The sequence below is a fragment of the Choloepus didactylus genome, chromosome 8, assembly GCF_015220235.1.
Source record: "Choloepus didactylus isolate mChoDid1 chromosome 8, mChoDid1.pri, whole genome shotgun sequence".
Lineage (NCBI taxonomy): Eukaryota > Metazoa > Chordata > Mammalia > Pilosa > Megalonychidae > Choloepus > Choloepus didactylus.
In genome coordinates, this window is record NC_051314.1 from 19,571,025 (window position 1) to 19,583,976 (window position 12,952).

Sequence of the window (12,952 nt, forward strand, 5' to 3'; positions counted from 1 at the left end):
CCGGAGCTCGGGCGCCCGAGGCAGGGGGCGCGGCCGCGTTCGCCTCCCCGGACCGGGCGCGGGCAGGCCCTGCCCTGAAGGGAAGAAGCGGCCAGGGAGCGCAGGAGGTGGAGCCGGCCCCGGAGGCCGCCCAGCGTCTCTCCCCAGCGCCCCCAACCCATACCCAGCCGGCGGCGGGGGTCACGGCGAACCCCGGCCCCTGCCCATGCGGGGGCGCCGCGGGCTCAGAAGATTCCCCCGGGCTGGGAGCAGCTCCAGGCGGCGGCCCCGGAGGGAGAGGAAGAAGGGACAGTGCTCAGCTGGGGCGGCGCGGACCCTCCCCGAGGCGTTTGGAGCAGGGGGCCGTCCCGAAGTCTGCGCTTGGCACCACTGGTCCGACCAGGTTAGCGCCTGCCGGGACCGGACCCGGATCCCTCGCGTCTCGTAGGCGGCGGCGTTGCCGCCGCGCCACCCAGCTCTCCCTCTGCTTGCCAGCAGCGACGGCCAAGGTAAGAGCCCCGGGGTGCGAGAGAACCGCGGTGGTGGGTCTTGGTGAGCGGCGCGGGACAAGTTCTCCGAACCTGTGGCTCGACGCCCCCATGCTCAGGATGCCCGCGAGAAGGAGGGCGGAGACACTCTCTGCTGCCTGGGCCGGGAGCCTGGAGGGTCTGGAGGTGGAAGCTCCGAATCCCCGATGCCCCCTGGACCCATCTCAGGGCCTGCCCTGCTCCTAGGGCGAGAACCAAGAGTTTCCGGTTAACGTCCGGAGGTGATGTGTCCGCTCGCGCGACCCCACACCACCCCGAGAGCACCTGCGCTTTGGGGAATCTGCAGTGTTTGCAGTGGTCTCTCTTTGGCGATACCCACCTGCCTTTCCTGGCCTGGTCCTGTGAAGAACTTTTCTTTGCTCCCTGTTGCAGGGAGCCGAGAACGATTTGAGAGTGAGCTGCCACTGCTTGCGAGTCCCTCTATAGGACGGAGCAGTTTGGTGGCAGAGCTATCTGACGGGGAAAACCCAACTAGCGGGTCAGTCCTATCAGACAAAGCTGCCGGTGATGAGTGATCAGTGTAACAGGGATTCTTGTAAATGTCACTGCTTCTGAAGGGTGGAGTGATCGACCCCAAAGTTTATGCATCCTCGAGTTATTTTGTTCATTGTCTTATTACCTTTTAAATTTTCCTCTTAAGAAACCTCAATTCTACAAGCATGTCCTTGCCTGTTTGAAATTTATTAAACCTCCAAGCTTCTCCCGGACCAATCTGATTTTAAATGGGTCACTTCGGAGGGAACAGATTGTCTTCTGTACATTGGATCGGTCCCACCGGCTGACCCTGTTTAATGAGGATGGTTTTTTTTTTGTCCCTGTGCTGATGTACCTCGGTTGAGCAGGTTCCTGCAGAATTCTGAATCCGTGAATTTTGTCACTCAGTCCATTAAAATGATCTCCCGAGGAAGCAAAATAGCAGCTTACATTTTCCGTGAATGTCACAGGAAGTTTTACAGTGTCTTATGTAAGTGTCTCTCGAGCTCGGTCTCCTGCTTCCTTCTCGAGTTGGGGGAGTTGGGGAAGGGGGTGACAGGTGGAGGCCTTTACCTCACCTAAATGCAGATGCAGTTCTCTCTCTGACATAAGTGGAGACCCAAAGTGCTTATTCCCTCCTTGGGAACAGTCACCTTAGGTTAATTTTTCTCCTCGTCTCTCCTGTCTTCTCACCTCAGGAGTCAGCTTTGATAGACTTAAGAGAAGGGAGCGTTCTAAATTAGGAAAGGAAGAAGTGGTGGTTTCTTTCTCATCTCTTACAAATGGGTGACATGAATGAATTACTCACAGGCATGCCAGATCCTCACTGGAAAGAAAAAAAACAAAACAACCCAAACACCTGGTGTTAAGGTTTCACACGTATCTTAGTGTACCTTTATTTTTCAAGAGTACTTTACTTAGTGAAAATTGCTTGAGGAGAACAGACATTTATCGAGTCTGGCCCTGTTAATTCCACACCAGGAAGAAGACTAACTTGAACAGAGAGGCAGAGCTCATCAAGATTCAGATCTTAGTGGATTTTCAAGAGTGATGAGGAAAGGAAACAAATCCCCCAGTAGAATAGAGAGGTTTTTAAAGAAAACGTCGTATCACTTTAGAGTGGGCTGTATTTGCCAACAAGTATGGGCTGTGGATTAATTTTTCTGCTTTTTTTTGGCTTTTTAAGCAGTTACTGGAAGGGCCTTAGATAAGAAATGAAAGGTTTTTTTCATCTCCTGTAGGTCCTGGAAGTGCTTTATTGTCTTGCAAAGGATGTGAAGATGTGCATTAGCTGTGCTTTAAAATTCACGTGGAATGTAGGATGGCGAGCCCTGCATTGACTCCAGGCTTTAGCTACCTACAGTGGCAGGACACGAGGGGGGCCTAGTTTTCTATAACACCACTGATGAAGAAAACATGAGGACCAGTGTTACAAAAGGCTGTAGTTTATCTCTAGGGCTCATGAACCTAACTTTTCGGTACCCATGCAGGCTTGCACTAATGAATGGATTCTGGATGCTTAAGCAATGGGCTGCTCACATCTGAAGTGTGGTTTGGATAACTCAGACCCAGTTAACTGCTAAATGTTATGTGTGATTTTGTAAAGGCTTACTAACTATCTCTATATGAGCGCTATACATTTTGGGGAGACAACCTCCTGCAAGCTCCATCTTATGGAACTTAGACCTGGATAGCTTTAAGTTCCCTTTTTGGATTTTGGACTGCAAATCCCCAGGCAGTGTTCATGAAATCATGCTATTTAAAAACATCTCTAGAATCAACCTCATCAAACTTAAAATTCCTCTCCATGATCCCCTTAAAAGTACATGCCTTATATTTATACAAATGTCAACTTAAAATTTGCCAAGGTAGTTATGCATTCAGATACTCTGCACTTTTTAGCAGTATTGAATCATCAGAGTCTAAGATTCCTGTAGCAGAATTGGAATGTAATTCTATTTCCCTGAAGAACAAAGCCCCACTGCCCAGGTTTACCCCCAATGGGGAAGTTTATCAAAACTGATTCCAGAGGTGGAAAGACAGGAGAGGTGAGAGGTAGAGACCTAGACTGGACGGACTAGCCAGTTCCAAACATTAGCATGAATAGAGGCGAATGCTGCCGAGACTTGGGTCTTGCTGGATTCTAAAAGGTCCAGTTCAGCACGTAGCTGTGACCCAGTGTTTGCAACATCTGGATCTGCATGAGTCTTTACATTTCCCAGACCACATTTTTGACCCTTTGCATATATGTATAGCTGCATATTTAGGTAGTTTAAGGGGAGCATTTGTGGTCTAGGGAAAGTAGGCAGCATAAAGCTTTATTTCTGCAATTAAGGCTTTGTAGATTGATTCTACAGTCTACAGTGTCGCCAAGGGGTAGGGATTGGAGTAGGAAAATACACTTAAATTTGACATTGAGCACCAACTAATGAAAATCCATCTTGGAGAGGATATCTGCTGCGGTCCTAGGGCATGAATGAAGCCTTGTGAATTTTTTTTTAAATTCAGTTTTATTGAGATATATTCACTTATTATACAGTCATCCATGGTGTACAATCAGCTGTTCACAGTACCATCATATACTTGTGCGTTCATTACTCCAATCTATTTTTTGAACATTTTCCTTATACCAGAAAAAGTAAAAATAAGAATAAAAAATAAAAGTAAAAAAGAACATCCAAATCATCCCCCCCATCCCACCCTATTTTTCATTTAGTTTTTGTCCCCATTTTTCTGCTCATTCATCCATACACTGGATAAAGGGAGTGTGATCCACAAGGCTTTCACGATCACTCTGTCACCCTTTGTCAGCTACATTGTTAAACAGTCGACTCCAAGAGTCAAGGCCACTGGGTTGTAGTTCCACAGTTTCAGGTATTTACTTCTAGCTATTCCAATACATTAAAACCTAAAAAATGTTATCTATAAAGTGCATAAGAATGTCCACCAGAGTGACCTCTTGACTCCTTTTGGAATCTCTCAGCCACTGAAACTTTGTTTTGTTTCATTTTACATCCCCCTTTTGGTCAAGAAGATGTTCTCAGTCCCACGATGTTGGGTCCAGTTTCATCCCCAGGAGTCATATCCTGCATTGTCAGGGAGATTTACAGCCCTGGGAGTCAGGTCCCATGTAGGCGGGAGGGCAGTGAGTTCAGCTGCCGAATTGGCTTAGCTAGAGAGAGAGAGGGCCACATCTCAGCAACATAGAGGTACTTGGGGAGACTCTTGGGCACAATTATAAGCAGGTTTAGCCTCTCCTTTGCAGTAATGAGCTCCATAAGGGCAAGTGTCAAGATAGAGGGCTCAGTATACCAAACCTCCAGTCCTCAGTGTTTATGAGAACATCAGCTACAACCCAAGTGAGGAAGTCCAACATTTCCCCCAGCTCCTCAGGGGGGCCCTGCATGTATATGTTTATTCTCTGCCCAAATTACTTTGGATGTGTCGTTATTTCACACTAACCTGTACAAACCTACCAGGTCTCATTTCCTATTCAAAGTTCCATGTAATTGTGGTATTTGAACAAACTGTACAAGTTAAATTGTTTAGGAAATATAGATCCTGCACCAAATAAACATCTCTTCCCTTGATCTCACATGGAAGTTGAAGTTTTAAAACACAGTATCATCCTTTATCCTTCGGCCCGATTTGCCTTCATCCTAACTAGATCTGCTTCATTCATATCTCTAATTGAAGTCTGAACTCTTTTTCAGCTTTTTTAACAAGGTCTTGTGAATTTTAAAAGGAGAGGTGGAATGTGAAGTCAAGGCAGAATGCTGGCCTTTCTTAGAGCCCTGTAAAAAAGGTGAAAGCGTCTTTGCAGCCAGAGATTCTCACAGAGAAGGGAACACCCAGGGTTGGCTGTGTCATTGAAACACCTTGGTGATACCACTCACAGATCACGGAATCTGCTTATGGTGATGAGGCCTTGCTGCTCTACTCAGAGATACATGACTTTGAGAGGTACTTAGGTACTGAACTTTTTCTCTGACGGATTGGCATTCGGAGAGCAGTCGAGTTTGATGTGTTTTAGAAGATTTTACTTCTTTTAAGTCAACGAATAATAATTGAACATCTTTGTGGCAGGTGCCATGTTCTGTCTCGGGGTTACAGAAGTTTTGTATTTAGCTTCCAGTCTTTTGGGGAGGCTGGCATTCAACCATTACTGTGAGCTAAGTACTGTTGTACAGATTTGTCCAAAAGATGAGTTTGAGTTTGCCAGAATAGTAGAAAGGAGGAGAGTCCCAGGCAGACAGAACAGCCTGGAATCCTGAACTGTATGGGGTGCAGTCAGTAGTTTGCATGGCTGCAAGTTGAGATGTGCTGGAGGAGGAAAGCTTGGCGATAGAAGGGAAATCATTTATTGTGATCCCATGCTGACTCTTCCTGGCTGCGTTCTCTGTGTATTCGAATGGTGGCAACAGTGGTTGTTGGATAAGATGCAGGAGTACTAGTTGATTACCCTGCATTGTTATTAAAAACAGAAAGAAAAAGAAATTTTTTTTTTCCTTTATCCTTCTACGTGTAGTATTTTGCCTGTGCCTTAAAAAATTATTAGCAATGCAAATGAAGAAAGGGTTGGTTACTTATCAACCGTGAGTCTGCCCTCTTGTGTACATGATTACATCTGGGACTTTCATTATGTGATTATGCAACAGTGGGAAAAACGACAGTGTTACTTGACAAATGATATAGTATGAAAAAAAGTCCTCTGTGAGAACAAATTTCGTTTTGTCAGATTTGCTTCTGTGTAGAGTTGTGGCTGCTTCTATCTCTTGAACAAGTTCTTGTGTTTGAATCATTTCCGTTCTGGCCTAAACCTTCTTTGCTGTTGGAGAGGGAAGAGTTTTATGATATTGAGGGTGTGTGTGTGCATGTGTGTATGCATGCGTGCGCATGCATATGTGTGTTTTGTGTGTTGAGGAAACTATATGGTGAGGGAGAAAAGTAAAAATGTAGCTGCGGAAGGATATTAGAATTGAAAATGACGGTTGCAGCAGTTGATCTCTATGGCTAAGTTCATTTAGTTTTTCGGAAACAGGAGCTGAAGTACAGTGAAGGTAAAAGAACCTCAGTGTGTGTTTGTGTGTGTGTGTGTGTGTCTATCATCGATTCCTATGTGTTGGGTGGGAGGCAGGGTGGTTTAAATGGAATCAGGAGATCTGGGCTCAAGCCCTGCCCCTTTGCTGACTTGCTGTGTGACCTTAGAATACTTCCTGACAACTTTGGGTTTCAGCATTGCCTCTATATTTAAGGAGATGTGATTGTAAGTGCAATGTAAATATAAGTTTGTTACATTGTTATTCCAGGATGGAAACTAAGTAGAAGAGTGACCTATTTTAGGAGTACTCAACATGGAAAATGCTGTCTTAAAAACAAATAATTTAAGTTATTGTTAGAGTACGAAGGGATTTTTTACTTTGCAAAAGGGATTTATAGCAAGCCTCCTTTTAATAGATGGTTGTTTTATTGTATTTTGAATTATTTATGATGTGCACTTTTGGGAATCTCACCTTTTAAAAAAGGTAAAGCTAAGGAGGACTTTTCAAACATAAAATGGGATGTTTTAACAAATAACCCAATAGATTTGCCTGCCAAGGAGCCTAATATTGAATAGTATTACAGCAGGAAGTGCAGTAGTTACATAAAATTTCATAGCCACTAACTAACCATGCGGTATAGTTACTTACTTTGGGTCCATTGCTTATTTAACTACTCTTCTTCCTGGAGATTGCAATTGTTAACTACCCACCTGCATGAGCTCCTTACTACCAGCACATTCTATTTCCAAGAATATATCAAGAACAAAAGTGGTTTTTAAAAAAAGTGTTTCCAGGTTTCTGAGTTTTTATAATTGCAGAGACATGGAATTAATTATGTTCTGCCTAAATATATGGTAGAGCTGATGTGCATGAGACTGTTTTTTTTTAATTGAAATTATGCTTGCCAAACTGGCACTTCTTTTGCCATAAATCAAATATCTAGGGCTTTTTGTTCCGGGTTCCTTTATTTCTTATGAAAATTTCTGAAAAAGAATTTGTTCTGTGGTTGGAATCACATGTAAGGCATTTAAGGCTCCAGAGGTAATATTGGGCAACCTGGAGTTGTGGATAATCACAGGCTGGTCTGGAACTGGAAGTGCAGTCTTACCCATAATTTTAGCCTCTTGTCACATTATGGGCTGTGCTTTGGACCAGCAGCAAATCCAGATGGAGCTGGAGCCCTGACTACTGTGAGAGGTTTGCTCATAACGTAGTCGTTTTTGAAGTACCATGCCAATTGGGGAGAAAAGGCTTGCTGATCTTTCCAGCTCTCCATGGTAGCAATAGAATTTAGGAGGATTTACATAAGAACCTGGACATGTGGGCATTCCCCACCCCCCCGCCCTTTTTTTTCCCCTTTAGTTTAAATTCAGCAGGGAATCATGGGCTCTTGAGTACTAATCTGTGGTTAGGAATTGCTGCGGCTGTCTTGGGTGCATTAAGCTCATATTTGTTGTTGAGTGGTTAACATTTCCCTCCCCCATTTTGTTTCCAGAACAGTTCCATAGATCCTTTATATGCCGGCACTATTTGTGAACCAGCCTCCTTGACTGATGTCAGCTGTCACCTGGGAATGACATTTAGCTGTTGCTTCAGGAGCCAAACAGATGGGGCTTTTCCCATCTTCAGGCACATGGGGTATTAGTAGGTCTGCAATAAATAATTAGCTGAGTCCATGCCATGTGAGTTGTTGAGCGAATGAGTAAATGGCCGTATTTTTAGTATCGGGGTGGGGACAGTGGTGGACAGAGAAGTCGAGCGAATACCATGGACTTCAGTGATGAGGGCCTGGACTCCTTGAGGCCTTTACCGGAAAGTGTTGTTTTAAAAATGTAAAGGACATTTCAGATCAGCAGAATGAATTCTCTTAGGGATCATTGTTGTGGTACAAACATTGACAGCTTTGTCAAAAGGCAAGGAGAAGTACAATACCAAAATGTGTTGTGTGTTTTCTTTCCTCTAAATTTGAAGGAAGTCTAAGTCGAGTGAGAAGAATAGGCACAGGCATATTTTAGACCCTTTTCAAATTTAGCATGCCAAGTTGCCTCTGAAAAGGATTTTAAATACAACAGCTCCTTAGGATGGATTGCTGGCAATAGTAATTCCAGTGTTGCGGCTGCTGATTGTGGAGTGACTTTGATGTAGATGAGGGACACAGCTCCCGTGTTAGGTGGATAACATGGACTTGGTAGCAGGGAGAGATGTTCTGTCTCATCTGTCATCGTGGTGTCTTCTCCCCCTTCTCTGTTTCTATGAATTGTTCTCACCTGGGCTTTGCAATATCGGTCCGGCAGCATTGATGTGTTGTGAGGCCGAGCTGCAGTGCTGAGAGGCTGCTGGGATTGGAAGGGAATTTTCAGTCCTTCTAGACCAACCCCGCCATCTCACCGGTGTGGAAATGAAAGCCAGAGAAGTAAAAGGAATTGTCCAGAGTCACACAGGTAGTGGGGGAGTCAGGACTGGAACCCCAGCTTCCTGACCACCTGTGTAGCTTGTGGCTGTGCTCTGCCTTCCCACACCCTGTACTCCTAGACTTCAGCCCTTAGCCCTCTTCCCTTCCCTTCAGCACACTCGACTTCAGGCCTTTGCACACCTACAGTGTCAGCAGTCCTTTCTTGCAGGTGACGATCACATCTGAACCTTTAATCTCCGCTTCCCTGGCACCAGAAAGGCCTTTTCAACTCCTCCTTGGACGACTTAATCTGGATCTCTGTCTGGCATCTCCTAATCATCATATCCCAGCAGAATTTGTCATTGCCTCTCCCCAAGGGACTTCTGAAAATCAAGCAAATCCAAACCAAAAAAAAAAAATCACCTTATGAAGTCCCTAAATCTAAACTTGGAACTTTCATAAGATTGTTTCTCTTTGAAACACTGACTTCCAATCTGTTACCAGGTGATGAAAATTCCACCTCTTCTGGGGCACTTGGATCTTCTCCCTCCTGTGGTTACTCCCTCTCTTCACCCAGGAGGTCCTGAGCTGCCTGAAGGCGGTGCCCTTGTCTCTCTCATCCTCCTCTGTGTCTTTGGCTCTGGAGCTGTCACAGGTGCAGACATGTGGCAACTACTCCTTGAACGAGTGATCCAGAACTAGTACAGCAGCTTTCTAGCTGCTCTCTGTGGTTTATTCCCTGCCCCACACCGTCTCAGCACCACTGTTGGGTTCCTAAAGTACAGCATTGATCACTATTGTTCCTACCCTGATCAAAAGTTAGAGTGCAAGGGGGAGTACTTACCTTCAGCTGCAGGGATGTGACAGAATTCCTGATTAAAATGGGTTGAGCTATAAAAGCATCAATCTCTCTCACTTTCAAGATTTCTGGAGGAAGGATATGATTAAGGACCCAGATTCCTTCCACCCTTCTACTCTGACCTCATCGGTGGGTGTATTAGTTAGGGTTCTCTAGGGAAACAGAATCAATGAGATATCTATAAATATAAGACTTTATAAAATTGTTTAATACAACTGTGGGTATGCATGAGTCCAAATTCTATAGGGCAGGCAGCAAACTGGCAACTCCTATGAAGGTGTTCGATGAACTCCTCAGGAAAGCTTCGCTGGGTAGGCGAAAAAGAAGTGAAGGTCCTCTAACTTTCCTGCTTAAAAGTCTTCAACTGATTGGATTAAATCCAGCTGATTGAATTCTCTCATTACAGAAGACACTCCCTTCGTGGATATAATCAGTCATAGCTGCAGCCAATTGACTGATGATTTAATAAACCAGCCTTCTGGTTTATCAACCAGCCACAAATGTCCTTGCAGTAACGGTTAGGCCAGTTCTTGCTTGACCAGACACCTGTGTACCATCACCTGGCCAAGTTGACACGTGAACCTGACCATCACGGTGGGTTATGTTTCACCTCAGGGTTTTAACATGGCTGGGATGGTCCTAGTGTCACTAGTCAGGAAGTTAGTGGGAGGTTCATTCCACTGGATCTTCTCCAGGGGAAAGCCTTCAAGGAGACCACCCCTCGGGTCTCATTGTCCAGAACTTGGTTACTTGCCCATCTCTAAGCTCATGACCGGCAAGCAGTGGGTCACCCGTTTTGGGTGCGGAGGCACCCCAAATTGAACAGAATTTGAGTTCTCTCAGGAAGAAGGGGAGTGGCTAGTGGGTATACACCCCAGTCTGCCTGCTTCAAGGGCTTCCTTTGGGCCAGACATTCTTCATTTGATCACTGTTAGTCATTTCAGCCTCACAACAACCCGATGAAGTGGGTTGCATCATCCTCCCACTTTCCAGATCCTGAAGCTGAGGCTTGCACAAGTCACACAGCCATGAGGTGGAGAGCCAGGACCCAGCTTTAACCACTCTGTCCTTCACATGCCTTGGGCTGCTTCTGTCTGTGTTGCCCTCCGCCCCCCCCCCCCCCGGCCTCCCTCCCTCTCAAGCCTCGCCTGTGACTTCTCTGCGGTTCTTCTCTGTCAGCCTCTCGGCTGCTGCCTGGAAACGCCCTGTGTTTCCCCACTTGGTGACTGCCCCGTCAGGCTCCCCATTCTCTTTCCTATCTCTGTCTGGTCAAGCTCTTTTCTTACTGCCTGTAGCACTGTGCATTTGCTTGACTCATTCAGCCGACACTCACCAGGCACCTACTGTGCACAGGTCCTGGCTTCACAGCAGGAACAGAGGTGAGGGATTCACAGGCCATCCATCCAGGAAGGTGACTGCTAGTAAAGGCATGAGTGAAGGGCAGTCGGGAAGCTGGTGGGTAGCAGGAATGCCTGAGGGAGTCAATGAATGTGAATAGGAGACAGGTGGAGGCATTATGAAAAATAAATAAAAATAAAAATCGACTGTGCTTATTATCTTCTGCTTGGCATTGTTGATTTCTATTTAATTTTTTTATTCCCTTGCTTATGTTATCAGCTCCTTAGGGGTTGCAACTAGGTTACACCCATCCTTGTATCTAAGGAGCATCCTGCTAAACTAGCACTTAGGAACCCTTCAATAAATAGTTATTGAATTAAATTGAAAGCTTCCTGTCCTTGCCCTTAGGGAACATGGTTGGAGAGATTGGGAAAAAAGTGTGTGAAAAGTTAAGCATTGAGAGAAGATTAAATTAACAGTTCAAGGCAACCACAGAAAGGCAATGCAATTGATGGCACAGGGAACTTCCCTGGTGAAAGTTGAGGGGAGATAAGAGGAGGGAGCCAACTGTAGCCACTAACTCAATGGAGGAGGTAGAATTTGAGTTGTGTCTTTGGACACAGGATAAATAAAACCTGAATGACAATGTTGAAGAGAGATTAGATTGACAAAAGTATAAATGGATATTTCTGGGTTAGAGAGTAAGGCGGCTTGGGTTTCTGTTAGCAAGGAAGCTGGAAATGAAGTTGGCGTGCTAGGTTGGGGTTTAGGGTTTTGACCAGGAGGATGGTGTATTAAAAACACTGTTTGAGGAAGATACACCTGGTGATGGTGTGTGCAACAGTGGAGTGGGGGAGGTGGAAACTGGGAGGTCATTGAAGAGGCCTGGTTCTAGTTCATATAGAAAGGTCACTGGGCAAGGACTGTTACAGCAGGATGGAAGCCAAGGGGAGCACCTGATTTTTTTTCTCTGATCCCAATTATTAGCTCACCAGCACTTGCTTGATGTTGATGTGTGAGATGGTTTTCATTGCCCACTGTAAACCGGCCTCATTAGAATGAAGTCTGTCACAAGCAGCAGTTCTTAAAATAGCACCTTCTCCCTTGGTGTACTGCTTGGCTGCAGAAGGGACTTGGGTGGAAATATACTCCCTGGAGCCTGTTTTATGGGTGTTTTTGAAAATGGGCCTAGAGTTACAGAACAACCTTCTTCCTACCCTTGGGTGACACCCAGTGAGGGATGTAATAGAGAAAATTCTTCTTTTTCTTGAGAGTGGCTCTTAAAGCTTCCATGGAGAGCTGAGAGCACACTGACTGGAGCTCCTCATTCACCTTAAATGAAACCTGTGCTTTGCTTCCAGTGACCAGTGGTGTTTCTTGGCCTTAAGGAGGCCATTGCTGTGCGATTACAGTGTACACTTTTTAGAACTGGGGAGTAAGCCATCCTGGGAAACAGAAGTTTTCAAATAGATTAATTCAATTCCTTAGAGAGTCTTTATTTTTAATAATCTTTAAGGAATGAGGGCTTTTTCTAGAATGTTTTGTGTAATTACCTTTTCTGGCTCACTATCAGCCAATGGAAAACATCCAACTTTCTTATCAGGACACACAAAGCTTGTTATGAACTGGCTTTTCTCTGCACCCTCACCTTCTCTCACCCACCCATCTCATCCCATTTCACGTGTCACCAATTCCTAACTCATTATTTTTCTTCCTCACTGGTTTTTTTTCCCCCGAAACCTGCCATACTACACACCTACCTCTCCTTGTGCTTGGTAAGCTGTTTCCCTCTTTTCTGCTTTGGGCACTTCTATATTTCCTTCGAATCCAACTCCAGCAGTCCTTTCTCCAAGAAACTTTTCCTGATTCTGGATGCTGAACTGCATCTGTACCGTGTGCTCATTTCTTCTGTTGAATTTTCCACATCATATTCTCAATTCTTCTATCTGACTGTCTTGGCATAGAGTGACGGCCTTTCAGTAGAGACTGCATCTTGTTACTCTGGGCATCTTCAGTGTTTCACTGTCTGCCTGGAATATAGTACGTATCCAATAGTTAGCTATGTTGTTATTTCGCATGTCATTCAATTTGTTGTCCAGACATAATGTAACCCTTTCTTGCTGAACTTTGAGCATTAAGCTGCGTGGCAAGGGCAGATACCAGTGATAAGAATTAGCTTCTCAAGGTATTCCTGAGTCTATTCCATGCCCCCTTCACAGTTGCCAGAATGGGCTGGTGGGCCTTCCGTGGGGATGGTGATGCCCTCAGGCTGTCCGGTGGTAGTGGTGAAGAAGGGGCCCTTGCTGTCTCTCCAGACCCA

At 45.3% G+C, this 12,952-nt stretch overlaps 1 protein-coding gene across 2 annotated transcripts in view; it reads left to right on the forward strand.

The window, feature by feature from the left end:
* Window positions 1-367: 367 nt before the first annotated feature.
* LARGE1 (LARGE xylosyl- and glucuronyltransferase 1) overlaps window positions 368-12,952 on the forward strand; it is a 605,088-nt gene continuing 592,503 nt past the window's right edge. The window contains exon 1 of one of the 2 annotated variants that reach the window (XM_037848432.1): window positions 368-488. The gene's annotated coding sequence lies outside the window, so the exon portion shown is untranslated. The remainder of the gene's footprint in view (window positions 489-12,952) is intronic. The other variant, XM_037848435.1, reaches the window with a different exon arrangement.